This window comes from Ambystoma mexicanum, chromosome 3p (genome assembly GCF_040938575.1).
Source record: "Ambystoma mexicanum isolate Mex_15411 chromosome 3p, UKY_AmexF1_1, whole genome shotgun sequence".
Classification (NCBI taxonomy): Eukaryota; Metazoa; Chordata; class Amphibia; order Caudata; family Ambystomatidae; genus Ambystoma; species Ambystoma mexicanum.
In genome coordinates this window covers 441,473,029-441,497,068 of record NC_090925.1, presented here as the reverse complement: position 1 = coordinate 441,497,068, position 24,040 = coordinate 441,473,029, and positions in this window count along the sequence as shown.

Below are 24,040 nucleotides of genomic sequence, written 5' to 3'. Positions count from 1 at the left end.
GAGGTGAATGCTGCATTGAGGATCACTTAGAAGCGGTGCATGACATTTTTAAAGCGCTCCAGATACCTAAGGAACAGTACAGACAATATTTTCATTTAACTTTAGATGCCCCGACGGCCAGCATCATAAGGGGATTAAATGAACAGCAAAATATGACATGGCTGGAGTTTGAAAAAGAAATTAGGCGTCATTTTTCTCCTTTTCAGTCATTGCAGGAGGCAAAGAAAGTCGCGTACACTATTACTGCTGGACCTAATACATCACCTCGCCAATTTTTACAAGACTTAAAAAGAGCATTCTCTCGCTTTGATGTATCTTTTGACTCAAATTCCAATGAGTTTAAAACCGCATACTTCTATGGGCTACAGAAAGACATCATATCCCAATTGGTCCGTGAATTTGACCGTGACAAGTCCCTTGAATGGATTGTACATCAAAGCACCAAGCTATATGAGGTACTCTATTGTCAGGGTAGAGAAAGTGATAAAATGAAAGATACTAGGCCTAAATCTAAAGAACCCTCAGCCACAGTAATGGAAATCAGGTCAGCCAAAATGTCCCTTGAGTCTGCTCAAAGCCAAGGTAAAAATAATGTGACTCCTGAACAAAGGGGTAATCAACAAAGATCGCCATTTCCTGTACCAATGTTCCAATCACATGATCCTAGTAATAGAGAGAGCTACATCAGCCCTAGATATTTAGGAGATAGACCCCGGGTAAGATACCGGTCTGATATGGCAGGTATGAACAATAACCAGAGACAAAATCAAGATCAAAGAAACGATGGTCCCTACCAGTCATTGGGGACACAGAGTAGGTTTGATCCCAACACCATGATATATGGTAATCAGGATAGGCCCCGATATGTGGATCGATTTACTGATAATGGAAATCAACATAGGGGCCAGTACCCACAATCTGAGAGACAGGACATGAGGCAAAACGTGAACTACAGTCCACGCCAGTACAATGATTCCCCACCAGGGGACTATAATCAAAGGATGGGTGCAACCCGCTCCCCTCCACAAATGAATCAAGAGTTCAGAAACCATCCCAACCGGTATCAATCACCTGAGAGGTATCAGAATAGATCCAATCAGGGGGAAAACAATCAATATCGACCTAGGCCACAGAAAGAGGATCCTAGAGAGATGGAAAGGTTCCAGTGCCTTGAGGCCCAAGTGAAAATGTTAGCTGAGCAAATAGGAAAGCTCTATACAGCGCAAAAACAACCTTCCAAAGAGGGGGCTGATGGCCATAGCAATGACCGGGGGGCTTCCGAAAAGTGACTAAGTACTCATGATAACTGCAGTGCCAAAATGACAGATTGCTCTGATATAATTTTGCATGAAAACTCTGAGGTGACTAATGGATTAAAAATGAAAGTACCAGTAAATGAAATTGTGATAGAAAGTGTAAATACTTCTAAAAAAGAGGTACGGTTTAACTTAGAGCTAAATAAAACAGTAAAGATTTGCACAAATGAAAAAGAAACATTAGGAATTCCAAAAGAACAAAGGGACAGATTTAAGAAAAATGACTCATGCATGGGGAATACCAGTGAACAGGGAGTAAGTGGGGATGCCATAGCTCCTTCCCTGGGCAAGCAAAACAATGACCAAACACAGACAGAAAAAGGAAATACTCACAAGGAGGGTACAAGTCAATCACCTGAAAAATTCTTTGAGCCACATATTTTTGAAGAGGCTGAAAGGGCTGGTATTACACTAAATGATCACAAATGCACAGAATTAAAAAATGACAAATTGCTGAATGATGTTGTTACACATGTTCAGTTGGAAGGTTGTAATGTGGTCTCTGATGTTACCCAGATGGATGGGCGAACGGTGGCCACACTCCAAAAAACCTCTGAACATGGAGAAATGAATAAAATATCTCGCACAGAAATGGGTAAAAAGGAGGGAAAAATGTCTTTTCATTTACCAATGTGCTTAGCCAAAAGTGAAAAAGACCTGAGAAAGGTGAGCCCTGAAATCAGTAAGAATTCACATTTCTTATGTGTATTAGAGGAAGTTGAGGACAGATATTATGCACCCATCACTGTAGAAGAAAAATGCCACACCTTCGCTATGATTGACACTGGCGCACAGGCCACAATTATGTCCAAGGAGCTGGTAAAGAGTATCAATGAAGGGAGGCCTCCACAGAGTCAGATCACAGTGAAGGCAAATCAAGGCCCAGTGCATAACTTCAATGGGGAGGAGGTGCCCATCATAGGTGTAACTGAGGTTGACATAAAAATAGGAAAGCACAGAATGAAACAAGAGGTATTGATCACATCTATTTGTGAAATTCCATTTCTGATGGGGACAGATTGCCTGAAAAGATTGTCTCCTCTCATAGATGGGGTGAATGGAGTGCTGTGGTCCTTAACCAAAAAACCATTGAGGCCTAAGAAACTAAAATCACAAAACAGCAATATAAAAGAATGTCACACCGTTGCCAAAACAAATGATGCTGTGGAGGTATATCGCCAGAATAGCTGCATACCTAGTGTCACTGTTATATTAATGTGTCAAGACAAAGATCAGAGCGACAATGAAAAACTACCTGTACAAATATACTTGGACCCAAGGAAAGATTGGCAGACTGCTATAGATGAGCACACATTACGTTTTTACTTAAAAGAGAATACATGCAAACAGAATATTGTTCCTAAAACAGATTCAGAAAAACACATTACCACTCTGGCAGAAATACACATGGAAGATGAGCAACCATGGGTTCACGTTGGTATAAATGATTATCTTAAAACAATAAAAGCCACTTTAGCGCTTGAACATGAAAGGAGTTTCATTAATGAGAAATTGTTGCAAAAAATTATGGAGAGGGAAGAAATCCCGAAATTTAGGATTAAAAACCAATATGTTTCTGGGTTGGACAGTCCAGACTTTGAAAACCGAATTACAGGCAGATGCATGCTTAAAATTAGCATTGGGCAGAAAACAATTTACCATAATGTATGGATAGTGAATGGAGCACAAAATGAATTTTACATGGGCAATGACATCATGCACAGAATGTGTATGGTGTTAGATTTCCTTAATCAAAAAATATGGTCACGCCTAGGTGGGCCGGCGCCTGAATTTGAAGACAAAAGAAGGGCTTATCATTGTGCACAACTAGTTCCTTATGCAGTCGAATTACAGATGAGGAAAAATACTATTGTTCCTGCATTTACAAAACAGTTTGCAATAACACTGAAATGCAAAAATGGACAGCAGATGAAAGGCTCTGATGCATTTGTATGCCTGAATGAATCCATAAAACAGCAAGGCCTGGATTATGAATACATTCCATTGGTAGATATTGGTGAAGGATCTGTAAAAATCATGGTAAATAATAAAGGTTGTCAGGACATTCATTTAGAGGAAAACTCCCCATTAGGAATGGCCATACAAAAATCACATTATACGGCAGATTTAAATAACATGGTGATTGGGAATATTCCTGAAAAATATGTAGATGCCAAGGGCGAGTTGCCAGAACAACTGGACTCTCAGCCCAAAGGAATATTTAAAATTCATTCTGTGTATCCTTATGATTCAAATGAGACAGTGTGCTGCTATCAAGAGGATTGCATAATATTTAATTTAAATGAAAATGAAACAGGAAATCAGCCCATTGAAGTGGAAGCTGATCTGCCAAAATATTTGAAAGTGGCAGCTCTACAAAAAGACACAGCCACACAGTTAGAGGAAAGCGCTGAGATTCCTTTACCAGAAGAGTTTCCAGAATTTTCCAGAATGGTAGAAGAGCAGATCTCCTTAGCGGATGCATGTGACAGCGATGAGGATCGACGCAATCTGAGGGAAATATTTATGGAGTTTAAGGATGTATTTGCAAAAGATGCTTATGATTGTGGTTTAACTGATTTACATGTGGCCACACTACCAGAAGGTTGTAGCAGAAATCCAGTGTTTGTACGCCAGTATAGACTACCGCTGGCATGTTTAGAATCATTGGCAGAGATTATTAAAAATTTGGAATCACGGGGAATAATTAGGCCCATTCATAGCACATCCAATACGCCTATTTTAGGTGTGTTAAAGCCAAATGGTCAATGGCGGCTGTGTGCAGACTTAAGAGAGTTAAATAAAAGAGTACCAGTATCTAGATGGCCACTACCATTCATTGATCAGGGCCTAGCTCAGATACATGGTTCAAATGTATTTACCACGTTAGATCTCACATCTGGATATTGGTGTGTGCCATTGGCAGAGGAGATACAACACCTATTTTCCTTTACATTTGACAGGACTCAATATGCCTGGCTTAGAGCTCCGTTCGGGTACATCAATAGTGGGAGTGAATTTGGCATATTTTTGAGAAAGGCCATGCCAGATGCAGCGGAAAGAGGAACAATAGTTTATGTGGATGATGTCTTGATAAAAAATGAAAACCTTAAAAGCCATTTTGATGAAATAAGACATGTGCTTGGCCAATTGCAGAAAGCAGGCGCCAAAGTATCTTTGCAAAAAGCACAATGGTGCAAGAAAAAAGTGAACTTTCTAGGGCATGAAGTGACTGAACATGGGCTAAATCCACAAAGGAAGAAAATAGAGGCCATACAAAGATTAAAAGATCCTAAAAATGTGAAAGGAGTAAAAAGTTTATTAGGGATGACAGGCTATAACAGAAAGTTCATTGAGAATTATGCAGAAATCACTCAACCATTGACTAAACTGCTTAAACTAAATACTCCCTGGAGATGGGAAAGAGAGCAGTCTAATGCAATGGCTAGATTGAAGGAATGTCTTGTAAAGGCACCATGTTTAGCATACCCCATAAAGGACAGGGATTTCTTTATAGAAATAGGCTTTTCTGAACATTGTATGTCAGCAGTGTTATCACAAAAACACGATTTGAATCACAAAACCATTGCATATGCAAGTAAGGCATTTTCCCAAGTTGAAATGAAATTTAATGAATGCGAAAAGGCCCTATTAACCACTGTGTGGGCGCTACAACATTTCCGCCCCATTATTCAGGGAGAAAAGGTGATTATTGAAACAAATCATCAACCTTTGCAATTTTTAGAGAGTAAAAGAATTAGATCAGGCAATCTAGCGCAATCCAGAATCACTTCATGGACGCTGGCATTACAAGGTTTTCCCGTAGAAGTAAGATATGGACAAAATAAAAAGAGCCCAATTGCTCAAGGGTTAGCTGACTTACATGACTGTGCAGCTGAACAAATAACAAATGAAATGGATGTGGAAGCTAGTTTACGGGAATTTGAAAAATCACCACACAAAGCTTTTGATGAAAAAACATGCAAGGATTTGCCAACTGTATATGTGGATGGTTGTGCTTTTCACATTGAAAATGACAATAATAAACAATTAGTGGCAGGAATAGGAAATGTCTGGTTGAAATGTGAAGGCGTTCCTAGTATAGGGATGAGGATTGGAGATAGGAGCAGTCAGGTGGCGGAATTGGCAGCCATCTATAAAGCAATTGCTACTGCAGTTGATAAAAAGTTCAGTGAAATTGTCCTGGTGACTGATTCTGACTATGCACGGAATAGCTTTGTGGAGTATTTGCCTGGTTGGAAAGCAAGAGGCATGGTTACATACAACAAAAAGCCACTTAAACATGGAAAAATGATACAAGCCATAGACAAATTGGTGTCAGAAAATAATTTAACAATATACTGGAGAAAAATTCGTGGGCATTTAAAAACACCAGGAGAGGATAAGGAGGGAAATGATAAGGCAGACCATCTGGCTAAGATTGGGGCTGTGATGGGAGAATTGCTACCTATTGAATATTTAATGGGTGAAATACAAATTGATGCAGTCACACGTTCTAAAGCACCAAAGGAGGTAGATCAACCGGTGGTGCAGTGGAGTCATGACACGCCAGACCAAGATTTGATTGAGGCACAAAAGAATGATCAAATTTTGGGAATCTATTATAATCATTTGATAGATCCTGAACAAAATCCTTTAACAGAAAATGATTGCATGGGAAAAGAAGAATTGAGGGTGTTATTAAAGAACAAAACACGAATTAGATTACAGGATGGACTCATGATTAGAGAGTCCATAACAGGGCAAATACAGTGGGTAGTACCCCTTTCATTCAGAGGACTAATGCTACACCATGCACACGATGCCATAACTGCAGGCCATAGAGGTTCACAAAAGACATTAGAAATACTAAAAGATTATGCTTACTGGCCACATATGTCCCAAGATGTGGAATTATATACTAGAGGATGTCTAGTATGCGCCCAATTTAAACCTGCTTCACCAATGCATAGAGCACCATTGATGAAAAGAGGCCTAACTCTCCCATGGTCAGATTTGCAAATAGACTATGTAGGTCCTTTAAAAAGGTCGAGCAGGGGACACCGCTATATTTTGAGTGTGGTATGTTTGATGTCAAAGTGGATTGAGTGCATTCCCGCACCAGATTGTAGTGCGCAAACAGCAGCCACATTGCTGGTGAACCATGTGTTCTCAAGGTTTGGGTTGCCACAAAGAATTGAGTCAGACAGAGGAAGTCATTTCACAAGTACTCTAATGAGTAAGGTATGGCAAATACTAGGTGTGAAAAGGAAACTACATATCGCATATCGGGCGGCGTCTTCAGGTACAGTTGAAAGAAGCAATAGGTCTGTTGTGGACATTTTAAAGAAATTTGTGGCAGAAGCAGGTTCCAGCTGGGATTTGCGTTTACCATTGGTTTTGATGGCAATCAGGTCGACTCCTGCCAAAGCAACAGGTGTTAGCCCCCATGAGGTCTTAACAGGTAGGAAAATGGTGTTACCACAACACCTACTATACAGAACACATGAGCAAACTCTAGTGAGTGCATCCACAGTTCATGAATATATTGATGAACTGAGGAGGCATTTGCAACATGCATTTGCTTTTGTGCAGAGAAATCTGGAAAGAGCTGCTGACAGTGCTAAGTCATATTATGACAAAAAGACATCAGTAAAGGAATACAATGTAGGGGATCAGGTGTACAAGTTTCATTTTGGAAAAAGTAAACAGAAAAATTCTAAATTTCTGGCAGCCTGGCAGGGGCCATTTCGAATTATAGATAAAGTCTCTCCTGTAGTGTATAAAATTTTGAAAAATGAAGGTGAAACAGCAATAGAGCAGTTTGTCCATGTAAATCAAATCAAACCATGCCATCCCAGACATGAGATCAGGCAGCTTGAGCATGTGGAAACGGATAGAGTCCCTTGAGAAAATAAATGGGTGTGATCAGGAGGCAGTGACAAAGAAGTTAAAAAAAGTTGATTGTTATGATGGCACATAAACACTGTAATATATGTGAAAATATATAATATAAATAAATAAATAAATAAATAAATAAATAAATAAATAAATGCACATATAACGGAAGCTCGTGGTTGGTGTGCAGAGAGAAAGTGTATTAAATATTGAATGCTGTTTTATATGTGTTTGTTTTCTTTTAACTTGTGTTTAATTTCAGAAAAAAGAAAAAAAAACGAAGTATTTTTACCAAGCATGTTTTATTTTTGGCAAAAGGATGAAGTTAGTATTGTGCTATGTACTTAATCTGTTTATTTTCTATTTTGATTTAGACAATTAACATTATTTGATCGGAGGTTCCGGGATCAGAGGCCACGGGAGACGATGGAGTCCTGGAGTCCCCTGGATGAAGACCAAAAGATGCCTGCCTCCAGGTGGAGGTGAAGACAAAATAACCGGAATGCCAAAAGAGATGACTACTGTGGATTCAAGATTGCCAAGATGAAAGAGTACTCGAATGAACCGAATAACATCGCTGGTCGAGACATACCAAAAGAGACAAAACAAAAGTTCCGGCATATGAAGTTCCACGTATTTATTATTTTAATTATTTATTTTAACTTGTTATATTACTTATTTGTTTTAGTTAGTTGTTTTATTTCATTGTTTTTAATTGACTTGGAAAATTTAAACTTAAAGTAATGCCACTTACACTGAGAAGGCAAATGTGGAACATTTTATGAACTGATGGACTCAGATGAAATGTTGATTGCAAATTTTCATTGATGCACATGAATATTCATTTTGTTGGATTGCTATATTGTAAAAAAAAATAGAACAAGTTGTTTTTAGGAATTGGCTTGGATTATAGCCAAGTTCTAAAAACAAAAGGAGGGTATATGTAAGGATATTTGGCGTGTTACAGTACACAGTACAGCAATACTGCACAAGTAGCACAATTTTTTTGCAGCACCACCACCACAAGGGTGCGGTGCATTGCTATATGGGTTAGCAGATTAACAAGGAAAGACAGACTATTCAGTAAAAAACGATTTTAACATATAAGATGCAAATCTATTTTTACAGTTAAAAGCACACGTGTTCATTTAAAAATGCACACTATTTTTCACCTGAAATGCCTATATTGCTAGAGACACATTTGAAAATTAACAGCTAACCTATTAACCATTAACCTGACTAATAAAACCTTATTTTAATATAACCCACTAATAAAATGTGTTCTCTACTGCAGAATTAGGCATACTCTGAAAACCATTTAAATGAGTGTGCAGATTTTTTTTCTTCTCTTCTCTGCCTGATTATCCGTGTTGTTGTGCACAGTAACGGCAGGAAGGAGGAAGTCAGATTTGCAACAATTGCAAATGTATAAGCGAAGCTATTGTTGAAGAGTAGGAGGATGAGAGATGATGGATTTCATTGGGACACGTCATAAAGAGGGCTGAGAGGAAAGTTTTAGTGGGCAGTATCAGGGAAAAAGACAGGCAGACATCTTTCTGCACTACTGGGGAGAAGACCTGGCTGTGGGGTCCTGACTGAATGCAAATTCCGGTGTCCTGCTGCAGTCGAGACTGGGGAAAGCTGAAAGAAAAACCTTTCCACTGGCTGAGGCATTCCTATCTGAAAAAGCTGAGAATTCCAGGCAATGACCCCGGCTTGAGAAGGCAAGCGTTCCTTTTTGCTGGAGTTAATCCAAGAGAGCCACATTCACAAAGAGAACAACTAAAGAGATAAGGTAATGAGAAGTGTGGGAGCTGAGTGTGTACGGTGATATGCAGTCAGTGTAGGATTCCTGTGCGTGTCTTAATCAAATACCAATGTTGCAAGTTGAATTCTGTTCTCCGCCACGCTCTTTGCAGTGTGTCATAGAAAATGCTTTTACTGTACCATTTTATTTATTTCTGTAAAGAATGAGATCATGTCTAAATGCAACTTTTATAATACAGAAAATATTTGAAAACAGACGGGTGGTTTATTTTCTATTTACCATTACAATGCCAATGATGTGGGGAGATTTTTAAACAGTGCAATGGTCATTTTAAGACAGATGTGTGCATGTCAGAATCAGTATGAATAATTGTGAGTGACCGTAGTATAACTTGTTGGAGGTACATGAGCCAACGGGAAGAGAGACTCTCTGAACATAGCTCCCTACCGTATATAAGGTAGTGGAAATTACCACAAAACTACCACATATAGCTCTCTGTCGTAAATAAGTCAGTGAGTTTGCCCATGGTGGCGCACCAACACTATCACTGGAAAATGTGGTATCCCTAGAATGCAGGTCTGAGGTCTCTCTAGTGATCACACGAAAAATCTAAGCGAAGATAAGGGATTCTGGACATTGGGGCCACAAATAAAACAAGGGAATTATGCTCACCAAAATACCACCAACCACGTATACCAAATAAGCAGGTCTGGGTGCTGAAATAATGCATGTCCATTGTATTATTGTTGCACATGGCCAAATCTGAATACAAAGAGTGATTATTGCTAAGTTATTTTTCGGCGGTAATAAAATACCGTCAGGCCCCAAATCTCCACAAAATACCCTACAGGCCTCGAGACACTGAAATCTTTCCATCTCTCTAGAATCCTCTCTCTGTGGCCTAGGTCGATATTGGTTGTTTTCTCTCTGGTGGGATCTATTCTGATACCTCTCAGGTGAGTGATTTCTATTGGGATGGTTTCTGAACTCTTGATTCATTTGTGGAGGGGAGCGGGGTGCGCCCATCCTTTGATTATAGTCCGCTGGTGGGGAATCATTGTACTGCCGTGGGGTGTAATTCATGTTCTGTCTCATGTCCTGTCTCTCATGTTGTGGGTACTGGCTCCTATGTTGATTCCCATTATCAGCAAATCGATCTACATATCAGGGTCTATCCGGATTACCATATATCATGGTGTTGGGATCAAATTTGCTCTGTGTCCCCAATGTCTGGTAGGGACCATCATTTCTTTGATCTTGATTTTTTCTCTGGTTATTGTTCATATTGGATATGTCAGGCCGATAGCCTTCCCGGGGCCTATCTCCTAAATACCTAGTGCTGATGTAGCTCTCCCTATTACTAGGATCATGTGATTGAAACATTGGTGCAGAGTGTGATGACCTTTGTTGATTAATCCTTTGTTCAGGTGCCAAATTATTTTTACCTAGACTTTGAGCAGACTCGAGGGGCATTTTGGCTGACCTGACTTCCATCACTGTTGCTGAGGGTTCTTTAGATTTAGGTCTATTATCCTTCATTTTATCACATTCTCTACCCTGACAATAGAGTACCTCATATAGTTTTGTGCTTTGATGCACAATCCACTCAAGGGACTTGTCACGATCAAATTCACGGACCAATTGAGATATGATGTCTTTCTGTAGCCCATAGAAGTAGGCCGTTTTAAATTCATTACAATTGGGGTCAGAAGATACAACAAAGCGAGAAAATGCTCTTTTTAAATCTTGTAAAAACTGGCGAGGGGATGTATTAGGCCCAGCAGTGATTGTGTAAGCAACTTTCTTTGCCTCCTGTCATGACTGGAGAGGAGAAAAATGATGCCTAATTTTTTTTTCAAACTCTGCCCATGTCATGTTCATTTAATCCCCTTATGATGCTGGCCGTCGGAGCATCTAAAGTTAAATGAAAATACTGCCTGTGCTGTTCCTTAGGGAACTGGAGGACTTTAAAAATGTCATGAACCGCTTCTAAGTGATCCTCAATGCAGCACTACCCTCCTTTTTTAAATGGTTTAATCAGGGCTTTAATATATTTCATTATCTTTATGGGGCTACTGGTTGCAATGCATGGAATTGCACTACCTGGTGACTCAACCCTGGTTCCAGGTGTATGGGATTGGTGGCGGCCCCCAATGGGAGTATCAAATCCCCCAAGGGCGCTGCAACCAAGTTCAGTCACCGGCCCAGTCACTGGGGCACTAGCCCTTTGGGTAAAAATAGAATTCACCTCAACTCCATTGAATGTGATATCCTGCCGCCTCTCCTGGGACATGGGAATGCACAATTGCTGTTCTAAGTCCTTACACTTTTTAAGGAGCCTGCCTGCTTCGTTATGCAAATAGTTGTTTTCATCACTCATTTTATTAATTAGCTCCTGCATGTCGCACATTTGCATTTGGCAACATTAAATTCCATATTTCGCATGTCTCTTTCTTGAAACATTTTAATCACCTGTTGTTCTACATTTTGGAGGTCACTTTCTTTTTCAAAATGTTCTTTTTGTAAAACTTGCATCTCTGAAACCACCACATCTTTATCTTGTCTAATGTGGTCCACTAATGCTTTTAAGTTTACCAATTCTTGCTCACTGTCCTCAAACTGGTTCTTGCTTTTGGACAATTGGGCATCAAAATCTCTGCATCTTAACTGCATGTCTTTTTGGCATACATCCAACTCTGTTCTTAACATTTCCTCTTTCTTATTTGCCCCACCTAAGTCAGTCTTTAACCTATTAATTAGCTGTGTATCATTTTTCTGCATTCGCAGGGACCTATTCAAAATAAACCTGATCTTGGCGCATAGCCGTATTAGACAATCTTTCTCTGCATTTTTATCAGCTGCATTCAATAACCTTGTAAGGCAGACCTGAATTATGCTGCCTTCTGCAAAAATATTGTCTAGTTTTTCTTTCTGCACCTCACCCTGAATGCGGTCATGCCATTCTGAGGTACTATTCGATGACCACGTCCCATGTGCAAATAACCTTGCCTCTAAATATTGCACTAGGTCTGAGAATGTGGTTTCCCTTTCTGACATTCTGAAATTCGTTTTTAGTGACACACTGCTATTATGAAATGGATTCCCTTTTATGTACACTTGGCAGTGTGAGGCACACTTGCCACGCCCAGTAGGTGCTCTGTGATCACTTTCCCGGCCTGCAACGCACCATACATATGTTGGGTATTTTGTGTAGATTTGGGGCCTAGCAGTATTTTCTTACCACCAAAAATAAAAGTAATTTAGCAATAATCAATCCTTACATTTAGATTGGGTTGGTATTATGGTAGTATAGTGGTGAGCATTATTTCAGTACACAGATATATTTAGTTGGTGTGCATTTTCACTTGTGGGCATGATTTCTTTGTTTTATTTGTGGCCCCAACATCCAGATCCCCTTATTTTTGTTCAGATTGTTTGTGTGATCACTAGAGAGACCTCAGGCCTACATTTCAGAAAAAACACATTTTCATATGGAGTGCCACCTTGGGCTGTTTTCACTGATTTGTCTACACCAGCAAGTTAAACATGTGGTATATCGCTAATTTATTTACGTTGGTGAACTATATCCAGAAGTCTCTCTTTCTGCTGACTCATTTACCTCCAGCAGATTATTCCATTATGTCCCACTCAAAGGTCACACACACATATACACTGAGTGGAACCATGCACACAGCTATTTCACTGCCAAGTCTGATTTTTAGCTACCTTGTTCTTTCTGTTGTATCTACATGAAAATTGACAAATGCACTGTCTAAAATCTTCCCCATATTACCAGTGCTATAATGATAGATGCACCAAGAAAAGAAAAAAAAAACACACACTACCTGTCTGTTTTCAGATATTTTAGTGTATTATAAACAATTGCATTTCAACACCATCTTACCCTTTTTACAGAAATAACTGGAAGTTTCACAGCAGTAGAAATATTCACTTTACTTTATCTGTAACAAAATGAAAATGAATACAGCAAGAAAACACTCAATTTGCAACATTAGACATGTTGATTAAATCCAGGAATTTCCTCTTCTACTCTGCCTGAATAGGTTTCGCATACACACACCGCCCCTGCACTCTGCAAGATATTTACCAGGCTTGTCCTGAATGCGAATTCCTCAGGCTGGTTGCCTTCTGGAAATGGCTCAGTGCTCCCTCTTAAATCACCCCAGCGAGGACGTGCATCTGCCGTCACTCAAGCCAGGGCTTATTGACTGGAATTTCCCAACCTGTGCAGCAGTGCACTGGGACCTTCTTCCCAATCAGGAAACTCCCCAGCCACACCATCCAAGTCTTTCTCCGAGCTGTGCAAAATGTCTTCTCCCTTTCTTTCTCTCCGAGATTCTTCAAGAGACCTCTGTTACCGCCTACATGATGACATTCAACCAATAACATTCTATCATGTCCTACCCTCCTTTTTAAAATAATGGCTTACTTTTACAGCAAGCAACTGTAACAAAACTGATTTCCTGCTTATTCAAGTTTTTGCTTCCTGCAAATACTGTGGACAGAGCACAGAGAGAAGCAAAAAGAAAAAGAAAATTGGGATGCACGTTTAAAATGAGCCTGTCTTTTTTCTGCCTCATTTTACACTGGAGAACACATTATGATGTTATTTGATTATTATTACTGATTAGTATTTGTTAGTTGTATTAGTTCATTAATTATCTAATGTGTCTCCTGCAACAGAGGAGAAGGAAAAAATGTGCTTTTAAAATGAGAATATGGTTTGTTTTTGACCTGTGTAGCCTGTCTTCATTTACATGTCCATATGTTACACTGGCAACACATGGCTTGAAACAATTGCATCATAGCAATACCTTGATCCCATGCAGTGGTGCTGCACTCCAAAAACACACTCTACATTGATCTCATGCAGTGGCGCTGCACTCCAAAAACACACTATACATTGATTCTGTGTAGTTGCACTGCATTCCAAAAACACACTATATAATCCTACAGCTCCTTCATCACAGGATCACAATAACAATAAATAGGTGGGTGCGGCCCCTTCAGGGAAGCACCCTGGGAGCCTGCAACATCACAGGGGGGGGTCACTGGGATCACATTGGGGTCACCAAATGTAGTAATGCCTCCCTAGATGCTCACACCGGATAAAATACAACCTACTAGGGAATAAGGCACAATAAACCTCATGCAAGGATAACACGGTTTATTTGCACAAAAATAGATGTGCCAACAAAGAACTCTGCTGCAGTGGTACGTTCTGCAAGAATCTGCACTAGCAGAACCTTATGAGGGTACAGGTCGCCATAAGTGAAGTTGTTACATACACTGAAAACCTGTGTGATTGGTCAGTAAGACCCTATACAAGGGTGGACAGCTCCATAGGGGATGCCAGGCCATTGGTCCCTGCCCTGTCTGTCCATCTTCCTTCATGTGGGCAATGCTTCATCTGTCATTGGAGCTAAGCTAAGAAATTGCCACATATTAGCAAACTAAATAATACATCTTTATCTCTAACAAAATACCTGGTATGAGCAGACAGGGGGCCTGGGGGAAAAGTAGAGGTCACGCTAACTCACACACTCCACAAGCCCCCAGGCTGTCTGTCACCTCTCCAAGGTCTCCCACTCTCACTTTGGGCTATAATTTTATCCCTTCCTTCACCTTGCAGCACAAATCTCATGACCCAAAAGTGACGGCAAGAGAACCTTGCTTTCTGATCTTTCTTGATCAATCAGGGGTCTAACAGTTTTATGGTCAGTGGTCTGGGGCTGGCTGGTACCTTGGAATTCAAGGATCGTTAGGCAGAATAGTGGGGTTCAGAGGTTTGTGGCATCCTTCTCGTGGGATTGTGTCTTGTAGAGACCAGCAGCCCTCCTCCCGTGGCCTCGCATGGCACATTCTTCCCAGGGAGCGAAGGTTGGCAACATGTTGGGACAATTAAGTGTTTTATGGGGCTTTGCAGCTCTGGCCTTTCTCATTGGTGTGTGGGATGATACCTATTCCCTTGCTTATGTTCCCGGCCTAGGCCTGGTGTGCTGACTGCTACGCTGCATTTAGGCTTTATGAGGCAATATGGCTAATAATATCTAAGATGGTGGCTATTCTCGCATATGTGCTGTGCCTACAAAGCATGCAATAATGTAATCATATAGAAGCCTTGAGGACACCCTCCTCCCCTTGGTCTCTTACAGTACCTGCAGCGGTTGTTGCTTTACCTTAAAGCGCCAGGGGGTGCGGGAAGTGCATATGCCTTTCCCAAAATACACACAGAACTAAATGTATCACCATCTAGGTTTCTTTAGTAACTTAAAGTGCAGACATTTGCCAACCATTTATGGTGAATCCTTTTTTGTAAAATTCTGTGCCGAGCTATCAAACAAAGAAGTCCCAATATTGCGGCTGCCCAATATTAGTGTCAGTTTGTTAGCTAAAAAAGGGGTCATTCAGTTTGCCCCAGCTCTTTTATTGACAAAAAAACTTTACAGGTCTCACCAGTTTTGCACATTTCTTTATTTGTATCTTCTTGTAATTCTATCGTTTAATATTCAAATGGTTTCCCTTGTTGTTCTCATGTGTGTTCCTTTATACTGCATACATATATATTGCCAGTCTGAGAGTTGCTGTTGTGTTCTCTTGAGTTTACTTCTTGATACAGATACTGGTACAGTTCTTAAAAAACATTTACTCTAATAGCTGCCTGGATCCTATTTTTAGTAATCTTTGGGAGCTATTCTCAAACTCTCAGAGTCAAATTATACATTTCTCTCAAATACTAGTTTTAAACAGTTACACGTGTTTCACCACTGTTTCTCCAGTGGATCTTCAAGCGGGTCTCTGATTCGCTAGTTTGGGATCTCGTTATTTTACGATTACATTTTAATTTTTCTTTAGGTTGCCTTATGGTATAAGATCTTGTGAGTCTTGTGATTCATGGATGGTTGCCTCTTAAATGTACACCTTTCTGTTTGAGATTATCTCTTGTTGCACATTTGTTGGATTCGATTGTCCCAGTTCTGAAATGCTGATCTGCCAAAACTCCTGACCTGACAATAATTCTCTTATTTTACATCAGTTAACAGTGTTGTTAGAACGTGCCTCTATAAAAAAAACATGTTTCAGATGTCAGAGCTCTGGATGCTTACATTAAAGTGCATTTACCTGAGAGTTTTGGTTTATTCATTACAAACAGAACTAAATGTATGAACATCTAGGTTTCTTACCTGTTCTTTCTCGAGGATCAGAAACCTTGTGTGGCACATTGTTTACAGTGTGCGTACACACACACACACTAGCCATGTCAGACCAGCATTTGCATCTTAGATTCTCTGCTTAATTTTTCAAACCCAACAAACCAGTCTCTTCCACCAATCCTACACACAATGGCTGCTTGGCGTGATGGAGCAAGCTGGGATTGACTTAAATGTATTTGGTGTTAATTCCAGTCGGTGAGCTATGGCATTCAAGTTTGTTCTCAACGGTTCATAGTGATAATGTCGAGAAAAAAAATGTTGACTTACAAAAATGTCGAAAAAAAAATGTTGAAAACAATAATGTCAAAATCCTATACATATAATGAAAAGAGTCAATTTTTAGAAAAAAAAATGTCGGAAAAAAATGTTATTTAGCACTATCAATAAATACATAAACAAGAAGAGTCCCCCCCAACCCCCCTCACCCAACACCCCCCTGCCACCCCCCCACCCCTCATACTCAACACATTTTAATTATATATATATTTATTTATTTATTCAATAAATAAATAAACAAGAAGAGTATCATTTACTAGGGGGGTCCCCCCCCAACCCCCATCACCCAACACCCCCCTGCCACCCCCATCCCCCCACCACCCTCTCACCCCTCATAATCAACACATTTTAATTATATATTTATTTATTTAATAAATAAATAAACAAGGAAAATATCATTTACTAGGGGGGTCCCCCCTAACCCCCCTCACCAAACACCCGCCTGGTACCCCCCCACCACCCTCTCACCCCTCATACTCGACACATTTTAATTATATATTTATTTATTTATTCAATAAATAAATAAACAAGGAAAATGGAAAATATCATTTACTAGGGGGGTCCCCCCCAACCCCCCTCACCCAACACCCCCCTGCCACCCCCCACCACCCTCTCACCCCTCATATTCAACACATTTTAATTATTTATTTATTTTTTTCTAAAAATTCAAAAACTGTTGAAAAAAAATCTACATTATTGCTTTTCTACATTATTTTTTTCGACATTTTTTTTTGACATTTTGACTGTCGACATTATTGGATTCGACATTATCACTGACCACCGTTCTCAACATATAAAGTATTGCATCATAAACGTATAGAACATATTTGATCAAATGTATTGCACGGACATACAATGTGCATGTTAGAAAAATGTCATTCTTGACAGAGAATGACTAATCACTCTCAGTAACGTTGGTGGGGTTTTAGATTATATGAAGACATTAAGGCAAGTATTATCCACCCTGACCATCCTTATTTTTTTCATTCCTTGCAGTGTTCATCCAGTGGGAGATCTGAATGTGAATTCCTGGGATGGAGTCATGATGAATAAGGTTATGTGTATTTCTTTCCACTCTCTGGTCGGTTGCATTAGCTTCCTTGTTTGAGAATTACTCTGGATGTGAGGTGTCTTGCTGTAGCTTTCAAACTGTTAATTTATTTCCAAAAGAACATATTTAATTGCTCCTGTTAGAAAGAAAGATGTAATGCATAGTACACACCCGTGGTTCTTTTAACAGACACTAAAGCCCACTCACTGTAGTGAGGGGCATTAGTCATTGGTCATGTGTTTCATTGCCAGGTACGCACACTGATATTGAGCTTTTAACCGCAGATTTGACAGAGCTCTAACATCCAATTTGTATCCATTTGGTCTCAAAGAATGTCAGGCAGAGCATAAAGAGCATGTTCATGGATAGTCTGCCAGCACAACAGTGGTCTCGTTCCTAAAGTTTTGCTTGTGATGTCACACGTCTCAGGGTGGCTGGTTAACCTGTTCTTAAATTACATGTAGAACACGTTCAGTCTGGCACGCTCCAAAAACTGTACTTGCCACATCCCATTTAGAAGTGCTTGTCAAGCGAGAACAATGACACGTTATTTCAATTACAAGGACAACCTTATGTATAACCTTTTCTATTACCATTGTTCCGTTCATTTTCATATATTTGAAGAAAATGTTCTTGAATATGTATTTCCTTTTGTGAAAATATCGATGTAGATCATTGTAATTAAGGGTTTTCTTTGTAAATCGTTCACAGTTTAACGTGTTTTGTCAGGCTCCCAAAAATCATTCAAATGTTCTTGTCTATGCAGCCCTATACTCTGCTTTTATGGAATTCCACAAGACTACAGAGGCATATTACATAGTGAGGGCCGATTCATGGAAATGTTTGTGTTGAAAACCTGGGATTTGCGTGCCAATCTGCGTGCATATCCCTGTACGGTGATTCATGAAACCGAATGTGCAGGACTGTTCTGGGTCTTGCGAGTATTCCGCGCAGGCCGATCACGTCTCTGCAAGTGGACGGGCACATTGCACGAGACACCACACAGAGTGGGGGCGGTACACAAAAAATGAGGAAGGACAAGGATAAAAGTCAGCGTTACAAGTGACGGGCCGCAGGCAGTCCATAGCATGCCCACAAATGCACACAACAAAGCTTATTCATGGATGTGACCGTGCTCCCTCTCACCTGCTAGGATAAATAACTAGGGCATGGGATGAAAATAAATGGGGGTGTTCATGAAGCAAAGGTTGTTGAACTTCAATTCGTGATGAACACAATTGTGAAAAACACATAGATTATGTTAACCCTTTTCAGACAAACTAATTGTGGGTGTATGTGGGAGTTTCTTGTGACTTAGGTGTAATTTACCTACATTTTCTGACAGTAGTAACTTAGACCTCTCTTAGATTTCTCTGTGAATGTCATTTAAAGGTAAAAGTACACCCAGTCGTAGGTGTAACCTACTCCTCGCATATTTTACACAATAATAGGATTATTTTTTTAAAGTTAGGCCCATGGGCCATATTGAATAATCTGTGAATGTCAGAGCGTTGTGCCAAATGAGATCCAAATGGAGCTATGGCAAGTATAAAACCACTTTGTGCATGCTGTTAAATGATATGTAACTACCGTCAATAAATAGAAAGCTGCATATTTTGGAATAAAAATAGAGTCAGCAAAACATCTCCTTTGTGATTGTGACTCTCTACCATCTCTTAGACTTATATCGACATGTGTATGACAACACTATGAATGTAGAAAGTATAAGAGTTATCTGGGAACATCTATTGGTGGGAAACAATGAGAATGTGATTTATCATATGATGCGATTTTATGAGATAATTTTAGGTGTTTTAGACAGATTGTCATGTGGAATTTTTGTTTTTAAATAGGAAATGTTAGCATTAATAGTGATTTTTTAAACCAAATGTATCATGTGATAGAAGATGAATTTTGAATGTTTATGTATTATATGTAAAGCCTTTGTGGCTGAATGTATTTATATTAAATAAATAAATAAAAATTCTATTTAAAAAGTACATGAACACCAGCATTCAAATACATGACATCATTGATAGAAATTATGAAATCATAGATTGTCGTTTTCCCAATGAATGGTTTAAAAGTTAAGAATGTGGTTAGACAATGATTTTGAGATAGTTAAAAATCACCTAAATCAATGTTATAGCCAAGCACTATCAGTGCAAAATGTAGATGAGCCCCAGGTGACGATCAGTTCATATACAGGAGCCCTCAAAAAGTATTATATGTAATGATTGCAGCACAACACCCGTCAGATACATAACGTATTATTCGGAAAAAATGTATCAGATATATATTCATTTGTGTAAGAGGACTTGCTCTTCCAAATATGTGTTGATTCACTAAAGGAACCATGTCTATGCGAGAGAGATAAACATTCCTCCCTAAAATGTGGTCACTTAAGGCAGCAGCACAGTTAATCAGCAGGGTTAAAAAGGTCTTTTTTCTGTTTAGACTCCTGATGCCAGTGCACCTTTGTGCTTCCTAGGCAGGAACAGGTCATGCTAAAGATGGTTTGAATCAAAATTGGTGAGAAGTCAGACTCGGGCATGCAATCGGTCCAGGCACCAATGAAAAAGAGGCCCACAATCAAACATTACAATTCATTAATTTTCAGAACAGACTGTCCCAAGGGGTTGTTTTTGGTCAAATATGTTGAAAATAATACATTTGAAAACATATTTGCTTAGTATCGTTGGTTAAAACTAGTGTAGTAGCTCATAAAACTGGCCCACTCTGGCAAAAAAGTGGTCCATTCTGTCAAAATAACAGGAACATACGAGGATCATGGGTTGGCACTTCGGGTATTGCCCTGTATGTCAATCCGAGCCTGGTCAGAATGTCATTATTGTGCTGTAACAACATGTAGTGCAGAGCTCTTTAATTTCAGGTGAATTCCTTTTTAGTATTTTGCAAACAAACAGATACAGATTTCACCCAAATTGGTGTCCTAAATAGGTAGTGATCAGGATAAACTAAACCACCCAAAATATGGGTGGTTTGAGGTCCTGCAAACATTTCCCTATTTTCCAGATACGTGTCTAGAAAAGTTTGGGGTAACAAAGAGATATAAAATTAAATCCCTAAGAGGGCAAGCGTGATGCTGCCAATGTCCACAGGGATGTAAATTAGGCCTCATATGGAAGTAGGTATGTAAAGCACCAAACACAGACTAACCTATTTGTCTGTGCTGAGAGGGGGGAAGTCACGAGGAATAGTGGGAAGGGCAGAATGGGGCCTCAGTGTGCATTGGATGAGCGTGTTGTGAATGATTACCCGAACAATGACTCAGAAATATTAATGTTTCAAACCACTGTGTCTGGGTCATTTTAGGGCAAGTTTACCTGGCTTATGAATAGGATGGGGTTTAGTGCCACAGTTTGGCCAATATCTTGAATTCCCATTTCAGCTCTTACAAGCTTTATTTCATCAGAATTTTTGGTTAGCGCTGGCCCTACCGTGAGGGTCTTAGAGCACCTTACATGGTTAAAAGTTTAAAAAGGTGGGCGTTGACCAAAGAAGTTACAACATGTTTTCAGGAAACGAAAGGACAATTAGGATAGACGGGTAATAGCAGTGGAGGGGGGCATGGTTATGTGTGGGGAAACAGGTATGTGTTCAGGCTTTTTTTGAAAGTGGTGATAGAGGATGCAGTGTGTTGGTGAAGAGGTAGAGTGTTGCATGCCTTAGGTGCCAAATGCTTAAATGCCATTTTTTCTGTACATGAGTGTTTGCAGAGTAGAATGTGTAGAAGGTGTTGGCTGGCTTGTCTAGTGTGTGGGTGATGGGTTTGAATTTGTCAAGAAGATAAGATGGAGTTTTGAGCTGGATGGTGTTGTGAAGGGGACACGCTCTTCCTGCACTGCCAAGCACTTTAGGATAAGGCAAAGGCCGCTGCAGGTACTGTAAGAGACCAGGGGGGAGACGATTGTCCTTAAGGCTTCTGTACAATTACAGTAAACTGGACAAAGAATGCAGATATCCTAGATATACATGAAACAGGTTTCATGAAGGGGGTAGGAACTTCACTAAACATCTTTTTATTAGGAATCTTGAAAATAAATGCACTAGAAACAAATTCAAGAATTTACACAACCTTTTTAGATCTAGGAAAGGCATGTGATTCTGTAAACCGAAACAGATTATGGCTGAAGCTTAAAAATTGGAACTGTCCGACTGATTTAATTGAGGCAATTGGAGCCTTGTAAACTAATGCCATGGTGCAAATTAGATTGTCAAACATGGGTGCACTCTCAAAAAATAAATCCTACGCAGTGCAGCCTAAAACAAGGCTGTGCATTGGCTGCTTTCCTTTTTTAGCCTCTACATTGCTGATTTGGGAATCTCGCAAAGTAACATTTGTGCATTTCCCCCAAAAATAAATGGCAAACCAATGCCAGGGATTCTTTATGCCGATGACATTGGGGCTGAATCATGGATTTTGTGCGCTGAAAAACAGGGATTTGTGTGCCATTCTGCCCGCAAATCCCCATTTGTTAAACAGGGATTTGCGGGCAGAATTGTGCACAAATCCCCGTTTTTTCGGCGTACAAATTCCATAAATCAGCCCCATTGTGTTTATAGATATAACCCCAGTAGGCCTACAAAGAACACTACACTGCTTCTATCAATATCTAGCAACAAATGAGATGAAAATGAATGCTGATAAATCGAACGTTTTACAGTTGGGCCCTGCATGCTTATCAAATTTCAAGAATATGAATTGGTGGATCAATAAAGTAAAAATTGAAATTGTCAATTCAATTACCTATTTAAGAGCATTCATTAACAAAAACTGTAATGATAATGCACACTGTCAATCGCTCCAGACATTAACAAGAATAAGAGCGGCTCAAGGAGTATGCATCCATCGAAAAAACAGAAGATTCCCATTAATTCCACTTCTAACATTCTACCGTCAAAAAGTTGCCGCCATATTAACCTATGGAGCGGAAGGAATTATATGTGTACCATGGGAAATCTGGTCGTCCTTGGAGGGGCTTTTTTGTCACAGATGTTTAAACTTAACCAATGCCCTTAAAATGGCAGTTATACATGATGAGCTCAAACTAAAATCATTAGACAACAAGAGCTTTGGAAATCAATAGCTCTCTACAGGAGAACTAAGATAACCAAAGCCAACTCACCTCTTGGAATCCTCATTGACCGCAAAGATAATTATGATAAAACATTTCAAAACTGGCTTGTCAAAATCTCTAACAAAATGTATGAGCGACAGTCAGGTGAAGAAAAGCTTGTCATTAATCCAATTAAAATCAAAAGAAAGATAATAGAACAAGCTTGGATGGAGACAGTAGAAACAAGAAATCAAGATTGTCTAAACCATCTACAGAAAAAGAAAAAAGGGGCTTAAACAAGTTGCCAACATACTTGAAAAAATTCCCCATGCCCGTTTATCGAGACTTACTGCTACGAGAAAGATTAAATATCTTAAATATTAGATTAAATATCTAAATAGCTATTAGATTAAATATCTAAATAGCTTTGGAGAGGAAGATGATAACGCAAGAAGAAACATGCCACTTTCGGGGAAGTGCGGGAACAGTTGAAACATTGCTTCATATGGTATCAGCATGCCCAAATTAGTCTAACCTACGAACTCAGCATCTAATAAAGACCAAATTAATGACGCACATTGAACTTGATCAGAATTGGTGGGATGTGATAATGATGGGAGAAAAAACTACCCTATGTTTAGAGGTGCTGCAATTTATTGAAGCAATTTTGTTGGAAATCAAGAAAAAACTGTTCACCATTGTAAAAAACTAAAGTGAACCCTTTGCCTGTCCCCTTTGCTATTTTTTTTTTTTATTCACGCCGATGATTGATTTTAATATTCTTTTTCTTATTTTTAAGATTGGAAGGATGATTGAAGAAATTAATGTAAATGGTTACTTTAAATGTGTAAGGCTGAGGTAGAGCTTGCTTATTTTCTTTTTGGAAACCAATAAATATTTATATAAAATAAAATAAATAAAAATTACATTATCACTTGCTTTGTAGGCACAGCATATATTCGAGAATATCAGCCTTCTTAGATATTAGTGGCCATCTTGCAGCACAAAGCTTAAATGCAGCACACCAGGCCTAGACCATGAACATGAGCAAGGGAATAGGTTGTATACCATACACTGTGAAAAAGACCAGAGATGCACAGCCCCATAAAACCCTTCATTGTCCTGAAATGTTACCAGCAGTCCCCCCCAGGGAAGAATGTGCCCTGGAAGGCCACGGGAGGAGGGCTGCTTGTCTCTTCAAGACACAATGCCATAAAATGGAGGGCATGAGCTTCCGACCCCCACTAGTCAGATTTACAGTCAGATTTACAGTTACAGCACCCAAATGTCCTAATCTAAAGACCCCTGAATTCCATGGTACCAGCCAGTCCCACACCACTGACCATAACACTGTTAGACCCCCAATCAATCAAGAAACATCAGAAAGCAAGGTTCCCTTGGCTTCAGTTTTGGGT